At 38.8% G+C, this 22,209-nt stretch overlaps 1 protein-coding gene and 1 pseudogene across 1 annotated transcript in view; both read left to right on the forward strand.

The window, feature by feature from the left end:
• USH2A (usherin) overlaps nucleotides 1-22,209 on the forward strand; it is a 903,825-nt gene that overhangs the window by 777,291 nt on the left and 104,325 nt on the right. The gene's annotated exons all lie outside the window — the stretch shown is intronic.
• Nucleotides 17,062-17,578, forward strand: LOC110136525 (sorting nexin-24 pseudogene; annotated as a pseudogene).

Consider the following 22,209-nt stretch of genomic DNA (forward strand, 5'->3'; position numbering starts at 1 on the left):
TTCTACTAACAGTGCTGCCTCTTGAGTTATCAGCCTATAGGAAATAAGATGTTATGTAGAAACAGCTAAATATCAGGTTGGCCAAAAAGTTTACTTGGGTTTTCCCATAAGATATTACAGAAAATCTGAACAAACCTTTGGCCAAACCAATAAATGAAAGCCACAGCCATAGCTCCATACGAGTGAGAGATGCCACATAGCTTGATATGATTGCCTAATAGAAATATAGAAAACCATTTATAATAGATTCAAAGAATTAAAAGATCACCTGGTCTGGAAAGCTTAAAGAGGACTTTGGGGAGAGGTCTGTGCCTTAAACAATGAGTAAGATTCAGAGAGAGGAGAAATTTACATTTCCTTATTCAGGCAAAGAAACAGAAGTCTGGTTTTTATAACGAACATCTGAAGGCATATCTCTGGTTCAGGAGGCAGAGAGGGAGATATTTTTTTAATCTCTCCCCATTTATTGGGCTGATATTAAAGCAATTTTATTTAAAATATTCCCAACAGATGCCTAGCAAAGCTGTCAAGTGAGATGGTCAATGACTTGGGTCCAAGGGGCCCAGGTGGGACTGAGCTAGAGACTGTCTCAGCATCTTCTTTGGTGTGCCTTGAGGAGGTTAGGTCTAGGAGCAGAGCCCCATAGAGTAGCAGAAACAGAATGAATAACTCAATGGATGTTAGTTATTATGATCTAAAATAGATTGACAAAAAATCAGTATGTGACAGTGTCATTATGCTTGTGTATTAAGAGAGTTCTTCCTGGAGAGGCTCATTCAGAACTTTTTAAAAGAAAAAAAAAAAAAGAAAAAGTTTTCTTTCTTTATTCTTATTCCCCCTTCCTTCCCTACCAACTCTTTCCCAGAAGCATGTGCCACTTAACAAGTCACGTTAATAGAAGACTGGTCTTGTGGCAACTCTTGACCCAAGAGTTGAGGTGACAGTACTGAAAAAGGAAAGGGCAGGCTACTGAGTCTTCTTCTCCAAAGCTGACATGAGATACTAAGCTCATTTAAAATTCTACCTATGGGACTTCCCTGGTGGCGCAGTGTTAAGACTCTGCACTGCCAATGAGAGGGGTATGGGTTCAATCCCTGGTCAGGGAAATAATAGCCTGCATGCTGCATGGCATGGCCAAAAGAAGAAAAAGAAGAAAAGAATATCCCAGAGAATCTGGGAGTTCTACTTATGAAGTAAACTAAACTAAACTAAAATAATGCCTAGAGTTCAGTGTTCAGGTGATACCTCACTTAACTGTGGGCAATGCTCGGTCCCACTCCAAACCTTATCAGGTGAGACTGTGAGGTCTTCACTGGCTTTGGGGCAATGGCCTGGGGCCACTGTACCAGCCTTCAAAACTGAAGCACTGACCACAGCCAAATGGGTGAGGACACAGCCCCGGGAAGTACCCTTGAGATGCCACAGATGCCATGAGATGCCACATCCAGAAGGAGGGGAAAGGAATTGCCAGTCACTCTCCTGAGGTCATCTTCTCGGGGACCTGTGTGGGACCTGTGTTGCCATCTTTTCTTACCTTACCCTGTGTCATTCTGGATTTACCAAAAAACTCAATGTATACCTAAAATTAGCTTCCTGAGTATTGCTGTGTACATTAAACCGTGACTAATTCTCTTCCTTTGTGACCGACCACATTCTAGAAATACGATAATAAGCACATTTAGGTTGAGGATGGTAACAGCCTCAAGAGAGCATACCAATGTGTCCTTTCTGCCCAGAAGTACCTGGTCATGATACCTCACACCTTGGCATCCTTTCCTTAACAGAGTGATAATTATTTACTAGTGGAATATATGCTTATCACATCCAGAAATTAAAGTTGTGAGGGGTATTGTGCATCCAGGTCCCTGTGGCTGGATGGCCCCATCTGTTAGAGATAAATCACTTTAAAAAATTATATTAGCCTCACAGACGGTCAAGAAATGGAGTGGGGGAGGGGCGACAAGGAGGCTTGGTTTTCCTTCCTGTGAAATAGAGTGTGGTCAGTCCACTGTCAGCCCACTGCGGCCTTCAGACACCAACTCCACATTTCCACTCTCTGAACCCCAGGTGGCCAATTAACAGTATGTGCTATTTATTCATTACAAAATAGGCAGGAGAAATGGAATGGTTAGATTGCCTGATAAGAATTCTTAGCAAGGAGTAGGTAAAAGATCACAAATGAAGAGACACCTCCCCTGACCTTCCCCCAACCCAAAAAAAAACTCTGGAAAATTCCAGAAAAAATCTGGAGGAATCTTCCTCGTAAGTGTATCTGGAATTTCAACTGGAAGCAAGGAATTTAAATGGAAACATTCTCTTTGTAAATTTTCTTCCTAAATATATATTCCTCTTTAATTCTCTCATTTCCTTAGAATGTCTTTCCTTCTTAAGTCAAAAAAAAAAGTCTTAAATTCTTCCCATCAGTTATCATTAGGATGTTTTTGTGCTTTTTTTCTTTTTTTTTGCAATAAGCATTGCCATCCTGCAGCCTCTCTGTTCTTGAAGCCACAAGTCTATAAATGAGGGGCCTGTCAGTTTACTTGCTGTTGTGAATATTCATTTTTACTACAAATGTGAGTAAACTTAAGCAGGGATTATAATACAATCTATCTATATAATTTAAATTCATTTAAATATATGCATTAAACATATTAACATATGCATTTTCATTTGGTGGCCAAATATCATATGGTTCTATAATAGCTGACATTTATTCCTATAAATGATGTCCTCTTACTCATTGGAAAACATACATCAGATGAATAGACTGGAAGAGAAAGAAGGTTTGAGGATTTTCTTTTCACTGATGCAGTAGTGATGCACCATGCAGTGTTACTAGATTGCATGCTTTGGGAATCTATAGAAGCTTATATAGGTTTCCAGAACAAGAAATCTTAACCTCACCTTCAAAGATCCGAAAAGATATGTTAATGCTCTTTGTTTATTAACTTTTAAATAACTTAAGTAATTCTAGTTCAGAAAGATAAAGGTTTCCATCTGACAGAATCTAAAAGAAACGATTCAGTTGGGTACTCCTTTGAATGCCAAATATATCACTTTAAAAGTCAGTATTTGTTTTAGCAGTAACTGTTTCTGACTATGTTAGCATACTATTTTCAGATTTGAGCCCTCCAGCTGGGACTCCATCGAAAATGGTCTGTCCCGTTTCTTTCCATGAGGAGGATGCCCTTTACTGGATATGTGTGCATGCCATGTACCACTGTGCATCAAACGTATAAGCAGTTAACATGCACCTGAGCATCTTAGGGAGGTTTTTGGAAAATCCTTGCCTCTTCTCCTACCAGAATGACTGCAAGTGTGAAAGTGGCCATAGTTCACTGTGGTTTTCTCTTTACTGCTGTATTATTGCACCCTGTTGGGGGATACATCTGAGCATTTCATGTGTCCTACTTTTAAAATGCCCAGATGGTGACTACGTGCTCTGGTTTGAATTGGGCAGGCCTCATCTTTCATGCTCCGTAGTCTGCCTAGTTATCAGAGAGACACGAAACAAGGAAAATTCTTCCATTTTTCAGCTCCTCTTCATCTGTTTCGAGTCACCCCCAGTGAATGATGTACTTGCACAATTGTTAAGATGACAGTCACCATGATAACTGAACATTGCTTCCCTGGGTTGGGTAGTGCCCTGTGTACCCAGAGCTCTCTGCTCCCCTCCCAGCATTTTGCAGTGTAACTGATTGCTTGCCATCTTGTAAGTAACACGGGAGTGAGAGACAGTGTAAATATTTTATACCTTGCTGAAACCACTTATATTTGCATTGGTCTTCTTCACACTAGACTTTAAGCTTAACAGAGAATTTAAATCAAATCATTCAACCTGAGAAATAGTCAAAGGAACTAATGAAATAAATGTAACAGTATAACTGGTTAAAATAGCCCAAGAGCATAATAGAGGTTTCAGATGATTTTGTGACATGCACCTTTTATAGGACTTTTGTCTCTGACTATATTCTTCAAAGTGCCATCAGGGCAATGACCGTTGGTATCGTTTTTATCAATAACAGTCAGCACTTCCCACTGGGAAATTAGTCAAGAGGATGAGATTTTTTTTTTTTTACAAAATCATCTCTAAGCATTTCTCTTCCAAAAGGTATTACAAAACTGTCCATTACAAGGCAGGAACTTAAATGAGTTACTTGTTCTTATTTTAGAATTTTATTCATAATAAGCTAGTGATCAGATTCCATTTTATTTAGAGAAGAAAATGATTTTGTTTTGTTTTCTTAGTAATAGCTTTTCTAAGGTCAGAATGTTAATATAGTCCAGTTGTTATCAAACTTTTTAAAAGGTACACTCCTATAAATAATAATTTCTGGAGTATACATCCCCATTACATGTATATTTATTTATTTATAAATTATAAAATGTGTGCATGCATACTTGCCTAGTTGCTTCAGTCGTGTCTGACTTTTTGTGACCCTGTGGAATATACCACACCAGGCTTCTAGGTCCATGGGATTATCCAGGCTAGTGAACAGATATTAGTTATACTGTGAAAGTAGTCATTTTAAAAGGAGTCCTTATTGTTGTTGTTTTGTTGATAAGTCATGTCCAACTCTTTGTGACTCTATGGACTGTATGTAACCTTCCAGGCTCCTCTGTTCATGGGATTTCCAGGCAAGAATAATCAACTGGGTTACCATTTCCTTCTCCAGGGGATCTTCTCAGCCAGGAATTGAAATTGCATCTCCTGCATTGCAGGTGGATTCTTTACCACTGTGCCAACAGGGAAGCCCTTTGAAAGGACTTGAGCTCAGTTCAGTCACTTAGTCATGTCCGATTCTGCGATCCCATGGACTGCAGCATGCCAGGCTTCCCTGACCTTCACCAGCTTCTGGAGTTTGTTCAAACTCATGTCCATCAACTCGCTGATGCCATCCAACCATCTCATGCTCTGTCGTCCCCGTCTCCTCCTACCCTCAATCTTTCCCAGCATCAGAGTCTTTTCAAATGAGTCATCTCTTTGCATCAGGTGACCAAATTATTGAAGTTTTGCTTCAGCATCCGTCCTTCCAATGAATATTCAGGACTGACTTCCTTTAGGATTGAATGGTTTGATCTCCTTGCAGTCCGAGGGACTCTCAAGAGTCTTCTCCAACACCACAGTTCAAAAGCATCAATTCTTTGGCACTCAGCTTTCTTTATAATCCAACTCTCACATCCATACATGACTACTGGAAAAACCATAGCTTTGGCTAAACAGACCTTTGTCGGCAAAGTAATGTCTCTGCTTTTTAATATGCTGTCTAGGTTGGTCATAGCTTTTCTTTCAAGGAGCAAGCGTCTTTTAATATTATGGCTGTAGTCACCATCTGCAGTGATTTTGGAACCCAAAGAAATAGTCTGTCACTGTTTTCATTGTTTCCCCACCTATTTGCCATGAAGTGATGGGACTGGATGCCTTGATCTTCATTTTTTGAATGTTGAGTTTCAAGTCAGATTTTTTACTCTCATCTTTCACTTTCATCAAGAGGCTCTTTGGTTCTTCTTCACTTTCTCCCATAAGGATGGTGTCATCTGTATATCTGAGGTCATTGATATTTCTCTTGGCAATCTCGATTCCAGCTTGTGCTTCATCCAGCCCAGCATTTTGCATGATGTACTCTGCATATAAGTTAAATAAGCAGGGTGACAACATACAGCCTTGACGATCCAGTCTGTTGCTCCATGTTCAGTTCTAGCTGTTGCTTCTTGACCTGCATACAGATTTCTCAGGAGGCAGGTCAGGTGGTCTGGTATTTCCATCTCTTTCAGAATTTTCCACAGTTTGTTGTGATCCACATAGTCAAAGGCTTTGGCGTAGTCAATAAAGCAAAAGTAGATATTTTTCTGGAACTCTCTTGCTTTTTTTGATGATCCAACAGATGTTTGCAATTGATTTCTGGTTACTCTCCCTTTTCTAAATCCACCTTGAACATCTGGAAGTTCACATACATCTGTGAACATCTGGTTCACATACTGTTGAAGCCTGGCTTGGACAATTTTGAGCATTACTTTGCTAGCATGCATGTGAGATGAGTGCAATTGTGCACTAGTTTGAACATTCTTTGGCATTGCCTTTCTTTGGGGTTGGAATGAAAACTGACCTTTTCCAGCCCTGTGGCCACTGCTGAATTTTCCACGTTTGCTGGCATATTGAGTAGACATAGACAAAATCATCAGTAGAATATTTTCTTAATCAAGAGCTAATACTATTCATTAGTTAGTACATCAAGAAAACAATAGATTGGAAAAGTCTAGAGATCTCTTCAAGATTAGAGATACCAAGAGAACTTTTTCAAGAAAGTGTGGAAGTTGCTCAGTCACATCAGCGTCTTTGCGACCCCATGGACTATACAGTCCATGGATTTCTCCAAGCCAGAACACAGGAGTGGGTAGCCTATCCCTTCTCCAGCGGATCTTCCCGACCCAGGAATCGAACCGGAGTCTCCTGCCTTGCAAGGAAGCCCATTTCAAGGAAAGATAGCCACAGTGAAGGACAGAAACAGGCCCTAACAGAAGCAGAAGAGATTAAGAAAGGTGGTCCAAATACACAGATGAACTGTATAAAAAAGGTCTTAATGACCTGGATAGTCACAGTGGTGTGGTCACTCACCTAAAGCCAGACATCCTGGAGTACGAAGTTAAGTGGGCCTTAGGAAGCATTACTACAAACAAACCTAGTGGAGGTGATGGAATTCCAGCTGAACTACTTCAAATCCTAAAAGATGATGCTATTTAAATGCTGTACTTGATATGACTGTAAGTTTGGAAAACTTAGCAGTGGCCACAGGACTGGAAAAGGTCAATTTTCATTCCAATCCTAAAGAAAGGCAATGCCAAAAACTGTTCAAACTACTGCACAATTGTGCTCATTTCACATGCTAGCCAAGTAATGCTCAAGATCCTTCGAGCTAGGCTTCAACAGTAAGTGAACCAAGAACTTCCAGATGTACAAGCTGAATTTAGAAAAGGCAGAGGGACCAGAGATCAAATTGCCATCAGCTTCTGGATCATAGGAAAAGCAAGAAAATTCCAGAAAAAACATCTACTTCTGCTTCGTTGAATATGCTAAAACCTTTGACTGTGTGGATCACAGCAAACTGGAAAATTCTAAAGAGATTGGAATACCAAACCACCTTACCTGTCTCCTGAGAAACTTGTATGCAGGTCAGAAGCAACAGTTAGAACTGGACGTGAAACAACAGACTGGTTCAAATTTGGGAGAGGAGTACATCAGGTTGTATATTGTCACCCTGCTTATTTAACTTAAATGCAGAATACCTCATGTGAAATGCTGGGCTGGATAATTCACAAGCTGGAATCAAGATTACTGGGAAAAGTATCAACAACTTCAGATATGCAGATAATACCCACTCTAATGGCAGAAAGTGAAGAGGAACTGAAGAGCCACTTGATGAGGGTGAAGGAGAAGAGTGAAAGAACCTATTTAAACATAAATATTCAAAAAGGTAAGATCATGGCATATGGCCCCATTGCTGCTGCTGCTGCTGCTAAGTCATTTCAGTCGTGTCGGACTCTGTGCGACCCCATAGACGGCAGCCCACCAGGCTCCACCATCCCTGGGATGCTCCAGGCAGGAATACTGGAGTGGGTTGCCATTTCCTTCTCCATTACCTCATGGCAAATAGGAGGAAAAATGGAAACAGAGACAGACTTTTATTTTCTTGGACTCCAAAATCAATGTGGATGGTGACTACATCCATGAAATTAAAAGATGCTTGCTCCTTGGAAGACAAGCTATGACAAACCTAGAAGCATATTAAAAAGCAGAGACATCACTTTGCCAACCAAGGTCCATATGGCTATGATTTTTCCAGTAGTCATATACAGACATGAGAGTTGGACCATAAAGAAGGCTGAGCATGGATGTATTGATGCTCTTGAACTGTGGTGGTGGAAAAGACTCTTGAGAGTCCTTTGGACAATAAGCATATTAAACCAGTCAATCCTAAAGGAAACATCCCTGAATATTCACTGAAGGACTGATGCTGAAGCTGAAGCTCCAGTACTTTGGCCAACTGATGTAAAGAGCTGATTCCATTGGAAAGACACTGATGGGAAAGATTGAGGGCAGGGGATGACAGAGGATGAGATAGTTGAATGGCATCATCAATTTGATGGACATGAGTTTCAGCAAACTCTGGGAGATAGTGAAGGACAGGGAAGCCTGGTGTGCCACCATTCATGGGGTTGGAAAGAATGAAACACAACTGAGCGACTGAACAACAGCAACAAGACACAGAATTTTTAGGTGTGTTTTTAGATACTGGATATCAAAGCATTTTCCATGTGGTCTCCTTGACAATATCAATTTTTTTTTGTCAAGTTTCTGGTCAAAGATGCTTGGACTGTCAGTGTTTATATCTCATGCTATGGCTGGTAAAAAAGCTTGTCTCATAAGTAAGAAGTATCAAACTGGCCTCTTTTTTGTTCTTTATTTAGATATGGATTTAGATATTCTATGGTTTTCCATAGAAAACCATGGTTTTCCATTGTTCAGGAATCTTGAAAGTTACCCATGTTTCCAAAGTAGTATAGTTAAAACCAGATGATATAATTCATGAACCACTTAGCATGGAGTCATAAACTACATCATGATGTACTGAAAGCTAATAAATGAGGTAAATATTTCCAGCTCCTCCACACTGTAAAACTCTTATTCTTCCCTTTTCAGGCACTGATCCAGGACTTCATTCATTCCTTCATTCACTTATCCAATTAGTATACCATCAGGATATGCAGCAGTGAATACAAGAAAAAGAATACAAAAATTCTTTCCTTTTTAGGCTTTTATTCTAGTGAGGAAAGATAGTAAACAGTATAAATAAGCAAGTTAAAATATATGTGTATATTCATATGTTTGTAAATGTATGCGTATATATGAATGATAAGGGCAATGGAGAAAAATAGACCATAGATGAGGGATCAGCAATTCTGTGCTCACCTTTCAGGAGAGCATTATGTTGGCCAAGCATGGGGCTAGGGAGAGTGTTGGCCTGGTGGCACGGGGAGGGTGGAACTTAATGTGAGGAGGCCAGGGAAAGCTTAAAAGAAGGTGACACTAGGGCAGGGCTTTGAAGGTGAAAACCAGACAGTTTACTGGGAGAAAAATTTTAGTTCAGAGGAAGGGATATACAAATCAGATTCTGGGCTTCAGGAGTTTGGGTTTGGCCCCTGCCTGCTCCTTTAATTCCCAGGACCCATTAGTATGTGCTTTGACCTTCAGCCTAGGATTCTGAAAGGTCAGGTTCAACTACTGACATCCCTGTGATGCCCCTTTGACAGGTAAATGCTTCATAGCTTGGGGACTTAAGGTTCAACCACCAGATGAGTTGTGTAATGTAGACATTTTCCCAGTTTACAGATCTGCTCTTTGGGTCTGTAACATTCACTTACTGGTGACAAAGGCTACCTTGAATGCCAGTCCATCATCCGGATGTCTAACTTCCTTCATTTCTTCCCATCTCATCTTCCAAAATATTCCCACATTCCAGGTAAACCAGAATAAAATGCATTCATTGCAAAATAAAAGTCTCTTATTACTATATCCAGCTTCAAGCCCAGGACCTCTTAATAATTTCCCAAATCTTTCTCCAGTTTTTTTTTTCCCTAATCCCATTTTTATAATAGCCCAAAAATTAAATAGTAAGTGTAACCACCTGAAAACATCAGGTATACAATATTGGATGAAAAGAAGGGAATGAATATTTATATACACGACACACAGTACAGTCTATAGACTTTATTTCTATAATAGGTCATGAGGCCAGTTGTGATATTTATGATTTCCCTTTCTTATCTCCCTAACAAATTGAGGTTATTTGGCTGATGAGCACAACCAGACTCATTCCTGAACGATCTGAGAGCTTGGTGGTCTTGCCTCCATAAACTTGCAGTGATCTTACATTAGCCTGGCAGAAGGTAATCCAAGTAACAGGCAACAATTTTCTACCTTCAATTCAGTGAAGCTGTTATAATATCATTCTTCTTCTAAATTAGCAGATTCCAGAGTCTTAGTTATAGTAAATAAAGCTCCTACAAATTGATCTGTAGTCTCATTATGTTTGCAAGGAAGCCTTTCCTTGTACCTTTCTACCCCCCAGTCTTCTGGGATTTCTGCATCAGATGTGATGGTCAGAGAGCTAACTGTATATGCTCTTCTGACTCTTAAGATTCTACAAATTTTAAATTTGTTTTAGTTCGCTGAAATCTTACTTTGGATGATACAATAACTACTCTTCTGTCACATATACCTAGTACATTTCCTGTCTGTTGCTATTCAAAGTTCTTTCCTTGCTGTGGAGATTTTTCTCACTGCTTCATTTAAGCACATGATAACTTCTTTAGTACTAGTTTCCATGTGTTTTTACAGTGCTTTCTTGAATGTGAGTTTTGCATTCCTAATGGGTTGCAGTACCTGAAATCTAAGATTTAAATACTTTCTACTTCTTTTCCACTCCCTTTAGTGCTTAGCACCATGTTAGAAAAAGTAGATGCTCAATCGGTATTTGACTGCAGATTTGGCTCTCAGGCCATAAACCTATCTCAGCGTTTTTCTTTGCTGAGAGCTTTAAACAAAGCATAAAATCAAATTTATAAATAAATCAAGTGTACTTCAATTATAAATAATAAACATGTGACCTTAGAAATCAAATCATTTCCTTAGCTGCTTCTGATAGCAAGGATCTGAGCTCTTTTACTGGACCCCATGAACAGTATGAAAAGACAGAAAGATATGACACTGAAATATGAGCCCCCCAGTTGAGTAGGTGTCCAGTATACTACTGGGGGAGAGTGGAGGAATAGCCGCAGAAAGAATGAAGAGCCTGAGCCAAAACAGAAATGACAGCCAGTTGTGGCTGTGTCCAGGGGAGAAAGTAAAGTCCGATGCTATAAAGACCAACATTAGAAACCTAAAATGTTAGGTCCATGAATCAAGGTAAATTGGATGTGGTCAAACAGGTGATGGCAAGAGTGAACACTGACATTTTAAGAATAGGTGAACTAAAATGGCCAGGAATGGGTGAATTTAACTCAGATGACCATCATATCTACCCCTGTGGGCAGGAATCCCTTAGAAGAAATGGTGTAGCCCTCATAGTCAACTAGAGAGTCCTAAATGCATTATTTGGGTGCAATCTCAAAAATGACAGAATGATCTCAGTTCGTTTCCAAGGCAAACCATTCAATATCACGGTAATCCAACTCTATGACCCGGCCACTAATGCCAAAGAAAATGAAGAACGACCCTGTGAAGACCTACAAGAACTCCTAGAACTAACACTAAATATACATATATATACATACTTTTCTTCATAGGGGACTGGAATGCAAAACTAGGAAGTCAAGAGATACCTGGTGTAAAGGCAAGTTTGGCCTTGGAGTACAGAATGAAGCAGGGCAAAGGCTAACAGTATTGCCAAGAGAATGCACTGGTCATAGCAAACACCCTCTTCCAGCAGCACAAGAGAAGACAGTACACATGGACATCACCAGATGGTCAACACCAAAATCAGATTGATTATATTCTTTGTAGCCAAAGATGGAGAAGCTCTATACAGTCAGCAAAAACAAGACCTGGATCTGACTATGGCCCAGATCTTGAGCTCATTATTGCAAAATTCAGGCTCACTCAAATTGAAGAATGTAGGGAAAACCACTGGGTCATTCAGGTATGACCTAAATCAAATCCCTTATGATTATAAAGTGGAGGTGACGAATAGATTCAGTGATTAGATCTCCTAGACGGAGTTCCTGAAGAACTATGAACAAAGGTTCCTAACATTGTACTAGAGGCGGTCACAAAATCTATCCTCAAGAAAAAAAGAAATGCAGCAAGGCAAAATGGTTGTCTGAGGAGGCCTTACCAATAGCTGGGGGAAAAAGAAAAGGAGACAAGACAAAGAAGAAAGGCAAAGACATACCCAACAATGCAGAGTTCCAAAGAATAGCAAGGAGAGATAAGAAAGCCTTCTTAAGGGAACAATGCAAGAAGTAGAGGAAAACAATAGAATGCAAAAGACTAGAGTTCTCTTTAAGAAAACTGGAGATACCAAGGGAATGTTTCATGCAAAGATGGACACAATAAAGGACAGAAATGATATGGACCTAACAGAAGCAGAAGAGATTAAGTAGAAGTGGCAAGAATACACAGAACTATACAAAAAAAGTCTTAATGACCCAGGTAACTACAATGGTATGGTCACTCAACTAGAGCCCAACATCCTGGAATGTGAAATCAAGTGGGCCTTAGGAAGCATCACTGCGAACAAAGCTAGTGGAGGTGATGGAATTCCAGTTGAGCTATTTCAAATCCTAAAAGATGATGCTGTTAAAATACTGCACTCAATATGCCAGCAAATCTGGAGAAAACAGCAGTGTCTACCAGACTGGAAAAGGTCAGTTTTCATTTCATTCCCGAAAAAAGGCAATGCCAAAAATTTTCAAATTACTATACAGTTATACTTATCTCATGCTAGCAAGAGTGTGCTCAAAATTCTTCAAGATAGCCTGCAGCAGTACGTGAACCAAGAACTTCCAGATGTACCAGCTGGATTTAGAAAAGGCAGAGAAACCAAAGATCAAATTGCCAACACTGGTTGGATCATAGAAAAAGCAAGGGAATTCCAGAAAAACATCTACTGATTCGTTGACTAGGCTAAAGCCTTTGACTGGATCACAACAAACTATGGAAAATTCTTAAAGAGATGGGAATACCAGACCACCTTACCTGCCTCCTGAGAAACCTGTATGTAGGACAAGAAGTAACAGTTAGAACTGGACATGGAAAAATACATTAGTTCAAAATTGGGAAAGGAGTACATCAAGGCTGAATATTGTCACCCTGCTTGTTTAACTTATATGCAGAGTACATCATGCCAAATGTTGGGCTGGATGACTCATAAACTGGAATCAAGACTGTTGGGAGAAATAAATATAAACAACCTCAGATATACAGCTGATACCACTTTAATGGCAGAAAGTGAAGAGAAACTAAAGAACCTCTTGTTGAAGGTGAAAGAGGAGAGTGAAAAGGCTGACTTAAAACTCAGTATTCAAAAAATGAAGATCATGGCAACCAGTCCCATCACTTCATGGCGAATAAATGGGGAAAAACTGGAAACAGTGTCAGATTTCATTTTCTTGGTCTCCCAAATCACTCTGAATGGTGACTGCAGCCACAAAATTAAAAGATGCTGCTTTTTGGAAGAAAAGCTGTAACAAACCTAGGCAGTGTATTTAAAAGTAGAATTATTACTTTGCTGAAAAAGGTCCATGTAGTCAAGGCTGTGATCTTTCCAGTAGTCATGTATGAATGTGTGAGCTGGACTGAGCACCTAAAAAATTGATGCTTTGAACTGTGGTGCTGGATAAGACTCTTGAAAGTCCCTTAGACAGCAAGGAAATCAAACCAGTCAATCCTAAAGGAAATCAACCATCAACCCTGAATATTCACTGGAAATACTGATGCTGAAGCTGAAGCTCTAATACTTCGGCCACCTGATTTCAAAAAGACAACTCACTGGAAAAGACCCTGATGCTGGGAAAGCTTGAGGGCAAGAGGAGGAGGGAGTGCAGAGAATGAGAGGGTTGGATAGCATCACTGACTCAGTGAGCACTGAAGAAGTTCTGAGCAAGCTCCATGAGATAGTGAAGGACAGGGAAGCCTGGTGCACTGCAGTTCACGGGGTCACGATGAGTTGGACATGACAGTGACTGAATAACAACAGCTACGCACCAGGCTCTTTCAGAAGGTCACCCAGTTTAATCCTTACAAAAGTCATGAGAAATATATTAACTGTTAGAAACGAAGACTCATAAAAAGTAAGTAATTTGCCAAATGCGCCCTCTAGTATGAGTGACAGAGCTGTCTTCTAACTTTAAGTTAACTGCTTTTATTTTTATTAAAGGACCTTGGCTCTCAGAGCTTACCTCATTCCCCAGACATTAGTCACAGGGCTTCTCAGAGAATTTCTTTTTGCATTAAAGAGAGCATTTTTGGCTTCTTGCTAAACAGGGCGAGCAAAATAATAGATTGCAGAATAATTTTAATAATGCATTTAAGATGCCAAACGCATACCACACTGTCTATCCTCAGTGAGAAACTTTTTTTTTCTGTTTTGTCCAAGGGTCTGAAAACAATCTTTGACTTGCCTCAGTGAAAATAAGAACCACAACTTCTAGCTCTCAGAACAAATATAAGTTGTTTTTATTTTTAATTAAGTATGCTTAGCTTAAGTACGTTTTCTCTTAAGGTGTAATGACTAAACCGTGATCATTTCTTTTTGTTTATTCATTTAAAGCACAAATAAAAGCAGATAATCAATAGATCATAATCTAAAACTAGAGGATTTACAAGTTAATAAGCTTGAGTCAATAGATATTCCATAGTGAAGCCTTCAATGCTGAACCTGACATAATTTGCTTTGCACTAAGCTGGCTGACTTAATGCTTTAATTTAATGCCAATATTAACTGAAAAAATCCAAAGAAAAGGGGAAATTTTAAATCCTATTATACTAAAATGTTTTCAAAGCAACAGCACAATCATGTCAGAACTGCTTAAGTATGCCACCAACATCTGCCTAAACTGCCTTCATGCTGTGTGTGTGCTAAGCAGCTTCAGTCGTGTCTGACTCTTTGCAGTCCTATGGACTGCAGCCCACCAGACTTCTCTGTCCATGGACTTCTCCAGGCAAGAATACTGGAGTGGGTTGCCGCGCCCTTATCCAGGGGACCTTCCCGACCCAGGGCTCAAACCCTCGTCCCTTATGTCTCCTGCATTAGCAGGCAGGTGCTTTACCACTAGTGCCGCCTGGGAACCCAGACTGCTTTGTCGTTGATAACAGGTAACCCCTTTGGGGCCTGGCACATGTGAGTTTTGGGAGATGACCTCCCTTTGCAGTATCTTTTCTTAGCCTCGAGTGTTATCATTGTTTAGTCTTATAATATCTGCCTTTCCTGACTTGCATGCAGACCATTGAAGTTGTGTTTATTTTGAAAGCTGTGTTATTTTGAATCTTTCTATTCCCTTTGATTCCTCTTGAGATTATCATTCAGCCTTATTCCTCATAAAACAGAGCAGTAAACAGGTCAGAGAGCAGAGGAAGTTTTTCTGGGTCCCTGGAAGGAAGAAGTGAGACCCTTTCTTTATCAAGAAGTAGTGTAGATTGGCTTCCACCTTCTGAAATCTGATGGGACTAATGGGGGTATATTCAGGGTTATGAGCCTGGAGTCTATAGTCAGAATGCCTCCCCTCAAATCCTGATTCTGCCCTCTATAATTATATCAGTTCAGTTCAGTTGCTCAGTCGTGTCCGACTCTTTGCGACCCCATGGACTACAGCACAGCACACCAGACTTCCCTGTCCATCACCAACTCCTGGAGCTTGCTTAAACTTATGTCCTTTGAGTCAGTGATGCTATCCAACCATCTCATCCTCTCTCATCCCCTTCTCCTCCCTCCTTCAATCTTTCCCAGCATCAAGGTTTTTTCAAATAAGTCAGTTCTTTGCATCAGGTGGTGAAAGTATTGGAGCTTCAACTTCAGCATCAGTCCTTCTAATGAATATTCAGGAATTGATCTCCTTTAGGATGGACTGGATGGATCTCCTTGCAGTCCAAGGGACTCTCAAGAGTCTTCTCCAACACCACAGTTCAAAAGCATCAATTCTTGTGCACTCAGTTTTCTTTATAGTCCAACTCTAACATCCATATATGACTACTGGAAAAACTATAGCTTTGATAAGATGAACCTTTGTTGGCAAAGTAATGTCTCTCCTTTTAAATATGCTGTCTAGGTTTCTTCCATGTAGTAAGCATGTTTTAATTTCATGGCTGCAGTCACCATCTGCAGTGATTTTGGAGCCCCCCAAAATAAAGTCTGCCGCTGTTTCCCCATCTATTTGCCATGAAGTGATGGAACCAGATGCCATGATCTTAGTTTTCTGAATGTTGAGCTTTAAGCCAACTTTTTCACTCTCCTCTTTTACTTTCATCAAGAGGCTCTTTAGTTCTTCTTTGCTTTCTGCCACAGACAGTCATAATTATACAACCATGGACTATTTGCTTCAACTTTACATCCATTTCCTTATCTGAAAATGAGGATAATAGCAGTGCTATCTTATGAGATTGCTTTAAGGATTAAACAGTATAATATACATAAAGCACTTGGAAAGTGCCTACCCTATAGCATGCACTCACTGTCTTAACCCTTTGAGAAACTATTTATGAAAAGGATGAAAAGTACATAGAATATATGCTACAAATAGCTTTGAAAGCAGCAGCAGCAGCAGCAGCACTGAATGTAGCAGTCAGATATGTCTTTCTGCACTGCTTTGTATGCACAACCAAAGTCCTAATGTATCCATTTGTTACCGCCCTCACAACCTCATTTCTGAGTTCCCAGTCTGGTTTTCATTTCCTGCCATTGCTGGTTGCACTATAGCCAAAGTGGCAGTGTGTTTGGACTGCCCTTTAAGTAGGCCAGCTTTAGCTTTCTGGTCCCATCAGTGTCACCAAAAACAAATCAGTTTGCTTTTCTAAAATAAATGGACTATAAGTTATGCACTGGTTTTTACCTTGGGGTGAAAGTGAAAATCACTCAGTCGTGTCTGAATCTTTGCAACCCCATGGACTGTGCAGTCAGTTCATGGAATTCTCCAGGCCAGAATACTGGAGTAGTTAGCCTTTCCCTTCTCCAGGGGATCTTCTAACCCAGGATCGAACCCAGGTCTCCCGCATTGCAGGCAACACTCTTCTATTCAGGACGGATACTCGGAAAACAGAGAACAGAAAGCTCATTGATTTTCATGATGAACATTTTTTCGCATTTCTCCATCTCTCTCTGAAACCACATGCATCTAAGTCTTACCATCAATGTAAGTGGCAGTTATTACCTACTTGTCATTTCCTGGGTCTGGATGAACTTGATCAGTGCCATTCAGACACTTGTCACTTCAGTTGAGTTACCTACACTGCCAGAACTACACACATGCAGTTTAATTGCCACTTAAACTGTCTTCAAAAAAGATTATACTATGGGCCCTCCACCAGCCGGGTGGTACATCCTGTCCTTTTGCTACAACAAGAGTGACCTGGAGCGGGGATACAGTGTTTAAGATAGAAGTGCTAATGAATGGAAGAAAATATTTTGTTGAAAAAAGGTACAGCGAATTTCATGCCCTGCACAAAAAGCTTAAGAAAGGTATCAAAACTCCAGAAATTCCTTCTAAACATGTTCGGGACTGGGTCCCAAAAGTTGGAACAGCGATGACCATGTTTGAAACCTCTTTACAGGCGCTCATTCTGGAAGATGAAGAACTTCTGGAACTATTTCTTGATTTCCTAAATGTTCAACATTTTCCCTCTCTACCAAAGACAGAGAGTTGTGGATCTTTCGATGAGACAGTCTGGAGAGTAAAGCAAACTGTCCCACCAGCCAGCGCTGCTGTTCCTCAGAGATCCATACGTCTTGCCTGCAGCCAGCGATTTTCCAAATGTGGTTACTGAAGGAGTTCTCCATGGATATTTTACCCTCATCTACAGCCCAAGTAGAAATCCTCCATGGCTAGAAGAAGCTGAAGCAGGTTTTGAAGTCGTAGTCAAGGAAATTGGTACCTACCAAATTAACCTAAACTCTCTGACATAACGGCTCTCTCTTGCTAGTGGTAAAATTCACAGTCCCAGCTTAATTCAGAGCAGGGACATTTCCATTGGAATGGTGCTTTTAAAGTAGAAACCGAATCGGGGCAGTGCTGAGGTTAAGGCCAAATGTTTAAGAAGTGGAATATAGCTGCCAGTTTAGAAACCCCAGAAAAGAAGACTAAAGAAGATCTTTGGGACCTCTGAGTGTAGCAGAACGGTTACTCTCCACTTCAATCACGCCATTTACTAATTGAAAATCTTACCCTGAATCGTGAGACTGATCAGCTTTGGTAGATTTTTTTTTGTTCAGATTCTATGACACACTAATCTTTTCATCATGAGATTTTTCTCAGCCAGCGATAGATAATATTCTGAAATGCTGGCACCAGGAGAGTGTTATAGAAACACACTGCTAGATGTGAAGAAGGAACTAAACTGGAAATGAAATTATACTGACCATACTAGGGCATTTTAAAAATCACATTTTAATTTGCATTACAGTGGAGTTGCATCACATGCTGGGGTTCACTTCTAATGTCAGTCAGCACATAAGGTAGACTGGGGTATCAAGATTGACCTTGAAAGCCCTTTAAAATGGTGTCATATCAGAAATCCCCATCCACGACAGTCAGTTTTTCCTCCAGTGTTGGAAGAGATAACTGTTTCTTCGGTTGAAGACCAATTAAAGTTGTTGGTATTTGTTTAGGGACTGTTTTGTAGAAGAACCATGTACCTTTGAACACTAAAATTATACTTAGCCTTGCAAGATGCTTGCCCTATAAAAGGTAAATGTGATTTGACAGTAGCTGAGGGAACCCCAGATTGACAACACTCATCTTGGTTTACTCAAGGTATCCATTCATTGAGTGGGTGGTATAATTGCCAGATTGATTGTTATTTTCCTTATTGCTTATCATTTCCTTTTCACTGACCTCATATACTGAATTAATGTAAATTAAATGGGTTTATGATGCACCTCTGCTGTGCATCTTACAGACATTCAGATTTTGACTAATAATGAATAAAAGCATATATGCAGGCTGTATGTGTGTGCTGTATTTGGGCATTTCCTTGAAAACTAATTAATAGCTAGCTTATTTATGATTATTAGGTTAATAAGCTTCTGTGTAGGAGAAAAGTATTTAAATTCAAAACTAATAAGTAAATCATGGTTTTTGACTAGGCTCTGAATATACAGATTTAAAGCTTTCTGTAAACTCTTGGTGATGTATTTATGCTAGATGTGTTACTACATATGGAAGCAAGTAAGAACTGAATAATCAAGTGTCATCAACCAAAAATGACTGAATAGTCAAGTGTTTGAGATATTTTTTAAGTGTTTTTGTCATTAGCTATTTTGGGTTAAATAAAAATGAAGACCCTCCCCCCCAAAAAATAAGATTGCACTATGATTTGGCATTAAAATGAAAAGTTATTTATTGTATACACAGAAAGACATTAGAGCATACAACTAAAAAAAAAATGCAAGTCTCAAGGTATCTTTCCACATATATAAGACAAAAATTCTAAGTGATAAAAGAGCATTGTATCTTCATTCAATTGGAAGTGTTTTTTTTCTTTCTTAGGGATACATAAAATAACAGTGTGTCTTGGACTCCTTTGAATCCAAGGATTCAAAGGAATGAGGTATATTCCATGATGAATATTTTAAAATTTTATTTTATTGAAGTATTCTTGATTCATGATGTTGTGCTCATTTCTGTTGTATAGCAGTGATTCAGTTATACATATATTTATATATATACATTATTTTTCATATTCTTTTCCATTATGGTGTATCACAGGATATTGAATATAGTTTCTGCACTACACAATAGGACCTTCTTGTTTATCCATTCTAAATTGAATAGTTTGCATCTGCTGATCCCAAATTCCCAATCCATCCTTCTCCTATTCCCCTCACCCTCAGCAACCACAGGTCTGTTCTCTGTGTTTGTGAGTCTGTTTCTATTTTGTAGATATGTTCATTTGTGTTGTATTTTAGCTTCCATATATCCATGATATTATATGGTATTTTTCTCTTTTATTTTGTATGCTAAGATCTGAGTCCATCCATGTTACTGCAAATGGCTTTACTTCATTCTTTTCATGGTTGAGTAATATCCATTGTCTATATGTACCACATCTTCTTTGTCTAGTCATCTGTCAGTAGATGCTTAGGTTGCTTCCGTGTCTTGGCTACTATAAGTAGTGCTGTTATAATCATAGTGATGCTTGTATTTTTTTGAGTTATAGTTTTATCTGGATATATGCCCAAGAATGGAATTGCTAGATCATATGGTAGTTTTATTTTTAGTTTTTTAAGGAACCTCCATACTTGTCTCCATAGTGGCTGTATCAATTTTCATGCCCACCAACAGTGTAGGAGGGTTCCTTTTTCTCCAAACCCTCTTCAGCATTTTGTTATTTGTAGATTTTTTAGTGATACTATCCTGACCACTGTGAGGTGGTACCTCATTTTTAGTAGTTTTGATTTCCACTTCTCTAATAACTAGCAGTGATGAGCATCTCTTCATGTGCCTATTGGCCATCTGCACATCTTCTTTGGAGAAATGTCTGTTTAGGTCGTCTGCACATTTTTCGATTAGATTGGTTGATTTTTGTTGCTTAATTGTGTGAACTATTTGTATCTTTTTGAAATTAGGCCTTTGTCAGCACTTAATTTTTAAATATTTTCTCACAGTCCATAGGTTGTCTTCATTTTGTTTACAGTTTCCTTTACTGTGCAAAAGATTATAAGTTTGGTTAAGTCCCATTTGTTTATTTTTGTTTTTATTTCTATTGTCTTGGGAAACTGACCTAAGGTAACACTGATATGATTTATGTCAGAGAATGTTTCCGGTTTTTGTTTTTTTGTTTTTTTTTGTTTTTTTTGGTGTAGCATTTCCTAGAATTACCAGTACAATAATGAATGGAAGGCATCCTGGCTTACCTGATTGTTATATTGATCATAAGATTTCTAGGACTTTAAATATAATTTACTATATGATTTTAGTAAATTTCTATCAGATTAAGGATAATTCCTTCCATTTTTACCTGGCTAAGAGGTTTTATCATGAATGAGTGATGGATTTTATTAATTCTATTAAAATGATCATATGCAAATCAACTTTTCTAAGGGCTAAATCCTACAGAGTCATAATATATCTTTTAAATGTGATGTTGGATACTATTTAATAATATTATGACTTTTTCATCTCAAGTGATTTTGATCTATAAAAACACATTTTTCTTATTATGGTCTTGTTCAATTTTGATATTTTCTTAAGACATGTAGAGAGTTTGGTATGTGGCCAGTTTACCTATTTTCTGGAACCCCCTGTACATAATATCAGTTATCTGTTACTTGCAGATTTAGTTAAAAAGCAGTAACAGAAAATTCTCTGGACCTGGGCCTTTTTAGAGTAAGAGGCTCATTCAGGGCTTTATTTCATTTTGTTTTAAAGCTGATTAATGTATTTGAGTGCAGTTGTTTAATTTTTCCTATTTTTATAGAATTTCCCACTTTATGTAAACTTTCACATTTACTATCATAAAATTGTTCACATTTTCCTATTTCTAAGGATAACCTGACCCATGAGGACTAAATGAGTATCTGCCATCCTAATACCCAAGACCCTCTGAAAAACATCATTTTGAGTGTATTACTAACAAACTCTTTTTGTAAATGTTCCATATTACCTAATAGTGTTATTTGTTCTTCACTGGAAAGAGATATTATCTTTCTCAGCTCAGTCCCCAAAGTCAAGATATGTAAGAAAACAAAAACTGTATCGTATTGAATGCCCTGTAGGTAAAAGTAAAAAATCATGCCCATCATTAGATAATCCAGTTTATGTATGTGTACATATATATATTGTTGCTGTTTAGTCACTGAGTTGTGTCCGACTCTTTTGTGACCCAGTGCACTGTAGCCTGCCAGGCTCCTCTGTCCCTGGGATTTCCCAGGCAAGAATACTGGAGTGGGTTGCCATTGCCTTCTCTGAGGGATCTTCCTGTCCCCAGGGATTGAACATGTGTTTCCTGAATTGCAGGTGGATACTTTACCACTGAGCTACCAAGAGAGATCCATACATATATGTATACATAGATGTAAATAAATTTCCATGTAAATTTATATCTGCATTTATATTTAAATAAATTTCTAAAGACCAAATAGTTGAAGTCAATAACAAGGCAGAATTTGCTCAGTTTTTCAATGCACATTTTTCCAGTAACTACTAGGTCTTCACAGAAAACATTTACAGAGATATTGCTTATAAATTTAACTTAAAAGAAGTACTTATATTCATAAGATGCTCTGCCTTTTTTCAACATACCATTCTCCATATAGTCTCCATATGAGCCAGGGTAGTATGCACTAAAAATAGCTCTCCATTGCTTAAGAATCAACCTTTTATTCCTTCGTAACTTCCAGAATATTTATTGTCTTATGGATAGAAGCATCTTTTAGATGTTTAAGATACTAATAATAAAATCTAGCACTTATTAAATGCCCTACATATCAAAAACTATTCTAA

This window comes from Odocoileus virginianus, chromosome 11 (genome assembly GCF_023699985.2).
Source record: "Odocoileus virginianus isolate 20LAN1187 ecotype Illinois chromosome 11, Ovbor_1.2, whole genome shotgun sequence".
Taxonomy (NCBI): Eukaryota; Metazoa; Chordata; class Mammalia; order Artiodactyla; family Cervidae; genus Odocoileus; species Odocoileus virginianus.